The sequence below is a fragment of the Nicotiana tabacum genome, chromosome 20 (genome assembly GCF_000715075.1).
Source record: "Nicotiana tabacum cultivar K326 chromosome 20, ASM71507v2, whole genome shotgun sequence".
NCBI lineage: Eukaryota > Viridiplantae > Streptophyta > Magnoliopsida > Solanales > Solanaceae > Nicotiana > Nicotiana tabacum.
The window spans coordinates 50,439,842-50,445,841 of NC_134099.1; positions in this window are offsets into that span (position 1 = coordinate 50,439,842).

Genomic DNA, 6,000 nt, shown 5'->3' on the forward strand with positions numbered 1-6,000 from the left:
CAAAAATATCTTAAATCATATAAAAGACTTGTACCGAACGCCGGAACCAAAATACGGGCCCGATACCATCATGTTCTAATCAAATTTCATTTAAAATTTCTTTAAATAATTTCAAAAAATAATTTTATTTGAAATTCATTTCTCGGGCTTGGGACCTCGAAATTCGACCCATATTTTCCTACGGACCCTCCGGGACCGTCAAATCACGGGTCTGAGTCCGTTTACCAAAAATGTTGACCGAAGTCAAATTAGCTCATTTTACAGTCAACATTTATCATTTTTCACAGATTTTCACATCTAGGCTTTCCGGCTACGCGCCCGGAACGCAAATCGAGGTGATGCTAAAAGAGGTTTTTAAGGCCTCAGAACACAGAATTTCGTTTTAAAACAAGTGATGGCCCAAACACATTTCTCACATCCCATAATTTCACTTCTTGTTGTTTTTGTTTCCTTCCTTTTCCTTTTTCTTTTAATAAAATAAAAAAATGATTCGATTGAACATTATGTAGGTTGTCTACGTATCATGACGCCGCATGAATCAGATCTTTGTGTAGTTTGGGAAAAATCAAGAATAGACTAAACAAACTAACGTTCCCTTTTTTTTTTTTACCTTAATGATTTCTCTAACAAGAAAAGGGAAATAAAAGAAGCAATTTTTTTTGAGTTTCCTAGACTTAACGTTCTATAACGTATCTTAAACTCAAGCTTAATGGGCATATATTGTTTTTCTTTTTGAAATAAATGCTCCATGAGAAATTATTAAGGAAAAAAAATCCTAGAAGAGAAAAATATTTTTGATCCTTTTTTTTAGGAAAAAAATCTAAAGAATAAACCAAAGAAAAATATTTTGAATTTTCGTTTGATATCCTGAAAAAAGATTTCAAAACAAGAAATGATAAATATAAAAAATATTTTTGAATTTCAGTTTTGATTACTTAAGGGAGAAACTCTGAAGATAAACAAAAGATAAAGTATGTTGTTTTTTTTCTTCTATGTACAATGTCCTGAAGTTATAGTAAAAATAAAAGAAATTTTTTTAATTCTTTTTTCATTAATTTCCCAAAGAAGAACCTCAAAGGAAAATCTTTTTGGATTTTTGGAATTAATATCTTAAAGAAAACTTTTAAAGAGGTATTAAAAGAAAATTTTCTTCTTTTTTGAATTTTTAGTCTTAATAATTAAAGAAAATATAAAAGCAATTTTTATTTTGAGTTCTAGATATTAATTTCTTAAGGAAAACCACCTCAAATAAATTCTTTTTTTTTTTCATTTCTAGAATTAGTATTATAAAGAAAACTTCTAATGGAAATATAAAACGCAAAATCTCTTTTTGGATTTTTGATGTATAATACATTTTTCAAATATAAAATAGGAAATAATAACAAAAGACTCGACAAACATAGCTAGACTATGACAGACTTTAGCATCAACTAAATGACCGAATACTACTACACATGACTAGAAAGTAAAACATGAACAATAGACTCAAAAACATAAAAAGGCTCCTCAGGCAGCTCCTGAATGTAATGGTCCTGGGATATCTGTCATGCTCAAACTCCGGTAAGTAGATCCACACATGTATGAGAAAACTAAAACCAACACTATGTGAGACAATAACATTCCCTACTAGATACATGCAAGATATGGTTGAGGCTATTTTTGCAAAATAGCTTATGTGGCCCAAAAGGTGGCTAGAAGTGCAAAATTTGGCTAAGATTTGGCAAAATTTTACTAGGAAGAACGGACCCTATGTGGGTTGCTTACGTATCACGCCCCGAAAGATGAGAATCAGGTATGCGTAGTTCGGACAGATTGGATACGGGCGAGAATTAAAAAGCAACTAATTTAGAGAAGATCTGTTTTTTGTCTTTTTGTTTTGAAAAATGATGAAACATGTAAACTCTTTTTGGATTTTCTTTTTCTCTTTTTTTTTTTTATATTTTTTTTCGAAAAAATAACGGGGAAAGTGCAAACTCTTTTTTGGATTTTTCATGTTTTTTTTCTTAACAAAAATGTGACAGAAAACATAATCGGGCACTACTTGCTTTATTTTTCACACTTCACCCTCTCCTTTTTTGTTTTTTTTTCTTTTTCATTTGCCCTCAACTATCATTGGTCTGCCAAATGACCCTTTTACCCTTGAAGAAATGCAACATGTAGCATATAGGATGCATCAAGATGGTCTGTTATTTTGGGTACACCTGTTCTAGATGGACCCAACCCCTGTGTTGAGTCCCCAAACTCAAATGCACGTGATACAAACAAACGTTCCTACTAGGGATCCGACATGAGGTCATGTTATTCTAAGTTTAAACCTGGGCGTGTGTTCTTGACCTGGCTTACCCGAGCGGACAACTCGAGTCGAAGAGGGGGCAACATACCGGGAGTACTAAAGTCTACCTGGCCTTGTTGCTGGCCCAGCTTCGTTCTATTCGGTATGACTTCTACAGAAAAAGCGAGCCACACAAATGTGTGCTACATTTTCAGAAGACTCAGAGGGGTGGCGTAACAAGACAATTATATACAATTCAAATAATATCAAAGCGACAAACAGACAACAGTTAGCACAAAAAGTTCACAAAATACAGTAATATTAACAATAATTGAAGCCAAGTAAAATCATATTAACAAGCTCGAATTCTGAACCCTGAACCAGAAGTTCTGGGTTCTTATCCCTAGCAGAGTCGTCAGAGCTGTCACACCTCCTTTTTACTAACCCCGAAAGGGATATAAGGGGAGTTTTTTCCAATTTAAGTGACAATCGAAACGAGATTATTTATTAGATTCAGAGTTGCCACTTGGGATAATTTATGGTGTCCCAAGTCACAGGATTAAAATCCCGAATCGAGAAAATTGACTCTTATTTACGGGCTGCGAACACAGAAATTCGGGTAAGGAATTCTGTTAACCCGGGAGAAGGTGTTAGGCATTCTCGAGTTCCGTTGTTCTAGCACGGTCGCTTTGATCATACTTGGCTTAAACAAATTGTTTGATTACTAATTTTAGAACCTATGTGCATTTGCCTCTTTTAATTAGGAAATTATCTTGAAAAGGGTCACGGGGACGTGTACCCATTTGTTTGGCGCGTCAAAAATCATGTCACGCGAACATGTCCACAATTAATAACGCTTTATTAATATTAAAAAATATTTAGTCGAAGTTGCGCGAACGCCTACTCCGATTTTGTTTTTAAGATCGTAGTTACGCAACAACGATAATATATTAAATTGCGACTAAAGCAAACTACGATGTATAATATAATAAAGTAAAGTGAATAAAAAGGGAACTAAATAAAAGAAAATATAATTCACGCCCATATTAGCCTCTTTATTCCTATAACCCACGTTATTCAACAAAAGTATGTTTTACAACGATAAACATAGGCAAATTGGTGAGATCAATCTGAACATCCTCTTTTCAAAGATTCTGCCACATATTACTTAAATAATTTACTATTAAGTGACACTAAACCCAGGCATTTTTCAAGTGCAAAATTCCACAAAAGTTTGAATTCACATGTTAAATCAAAAGCATGGAAGAAACTTAGCAGTACACAACAATTCACGAATGGGAACCAACATTATAATTCATTACTATTATTTAAATATCCTAAAATGAGAAATCAACACCATTAGATAAAGTAAGAGGGAAAGAGTTGAACCTGAAAATGGAATTTTTCAATTGATGAAGACAGCTAATAATTACATGGACAGGAATAACACAGTTACAATCGGAACTCGCATCTACAAAAATCTCAAACACGAATCCGGACCGAAAATCTCGTACGGACTTTGGTGGACTTGCCCCCAACTCAACCTCTAAATTGACCTCTACTGACCAGCTTCAAACCAAGCCTTGAATGGAAACTAACGAGCTAACCTCCTCCCAACAGTGCCTAAGGATCTCAAGGGTGAGATTTTCCCAAAATATTATCTTTTCCTTTCAAAGACAATCCTTGGAGTAGAAAGTAGGCGTCACTGCTTTGTATATATGGACTTTGGATGATTAAAATCTTTAGAAGTAATTTAGATTTTTAGGTGAGAACATGCTTAACGAAGAGAGATACCAAACAAAGATTTTAATTCTAATTGTGTGGTGCCACCGATCTTTTTGATGGTATGCGGCCGTTCTTAGCTTTTTAGGAATTGAAAAATTAGGGTAGGGTTTATATAATTGAGTATTTTATATGGAGGTGAGAAGGGATGATTGCCATTGGATTAGATGGAAATAGATGGCTAAGATTAAATCTTGCACTTAAGTGGATTAATGGGTTGGGAAGAATGGGCCTTTGTCTTGTTGGGCTTAAATATGGTAGGAAGACTAAAACAATGTAATATACTTATAAAAATATAAAAGTCACATCTTAATTAAGAAAATAAACTACTAAAATAAAACTAAATATAAAAATTGAAACTTTTTTTTGTATTTTCAATATTATATAAAGATAAAAATAAGGTACTATTTCTGTATTTTTTTAATTTTATGAAAGGTACAACAACAACAACAACAACATACCCTTTAAAATCCCACTAATGGGGTCTGGGGAGAGTAGAGTGTACGCAGACCTTACCCCTACCCCGAAAAGGGCAGAGAGACTATTTCTAGGAGACTCTCGGCTTAACAGGAAAAACAATAATATCAGAAAAGAAATAAGAGAAAAGACATGTAACAATAAAAGATACCAGAAAGAAAATAACCACAACAAATAAGTGAAAGGACAATAACACAAAACTATGCAAAACACCAATGTGAATACAACAAAGACCGCTAACAAACCTAACGAAACTCTAACAGACTACCCGGTACAAAGAAGGAAGAACTCTGGACTACCCCTTAGCCTACCACTCTAATGCTCGACCTTCACATGTTCCTATCAAGAGCCATGTCCTCGAAAATCTAAAGTCGCGCCATGTCCTACCTGATCACCTCACCCCAAATGTTCCTAACCACCGCTTTATAGAACTTACCTTTGAGTTTCGGTGGCACATTCTTGTCACACAGGACTCCAGACGCTAACCTCCATTTCATCCACCCCACTCCTATATGGTGCGTAACATCCCCATCGATCTCACCATCTCCCTGGATAATAGTCCCTAAGTACTTAAAACTTTCTCTTTTGAGGATGACCTGTGAGTCAAGCCTAACTTCCACATCCGCTTCCCCCGTTACGTTGCTGAACTTACATTCCACATATTCTGCCTTAGTCCTACTCAACTTGAAACATTTAGACTTTAGAGTCTGCCTCCATACCTCCAATCTCCCATTAACGCCGCCTCGCATCTCATCAATCAGAACTATATCATCAGCGAACAACATACACCATGGTACCTCTCCTTGGATATGGTGTGTCAGTGCGTCCATTGCCAGAGCAAATAAGAACGGGTTGAGCGTAGATCGTTGGTGTAATCCCATAACCACCGGAAAAGGCTCTGAGTCACCTCCCACAGTCCTAACCCGAGTCATAGCTCCATCATACATATCCTTTATCGCCCTAATGTAAGCCACTGACACACCTTTCACCTCCGGACACCTCCAACGGACGTCCCTAGGGACCTTGTCATATGTCTTCTCTAGGTCAATAAACACCATATGCAAATCCCTCTTCCTATCCCTGTATAGTTCCACCAACCTCCTGATAAGGTGGATAGCTTCCGTAGTAGAACGACTCGGCATGAACCCGAACTGGTTTTCTGATATAGACACTGCCCTCCTTATCCTCATTTCTACTACCCTCTCCCAGACTTTCATGGTATGTCTTAGTAACTTGATACCCCTATAGTTGTTACAATTATGGATATCCCCTTTATTCTTGTACACCGGAACCATTGTATTCCACCGCCACTCATCAGGCATCCTCTTTGTCTTGAAGATAACATTAAACAGCTCAGTCAGCCACTCCAAGCCTGCCCTACCCGCACATCTCCAAAACTCTACTGGAATCTAGTCAGATCCGGTCGCTTTGTCCCGACTCATCTTATCCATCGCACCCACGACCTCCTC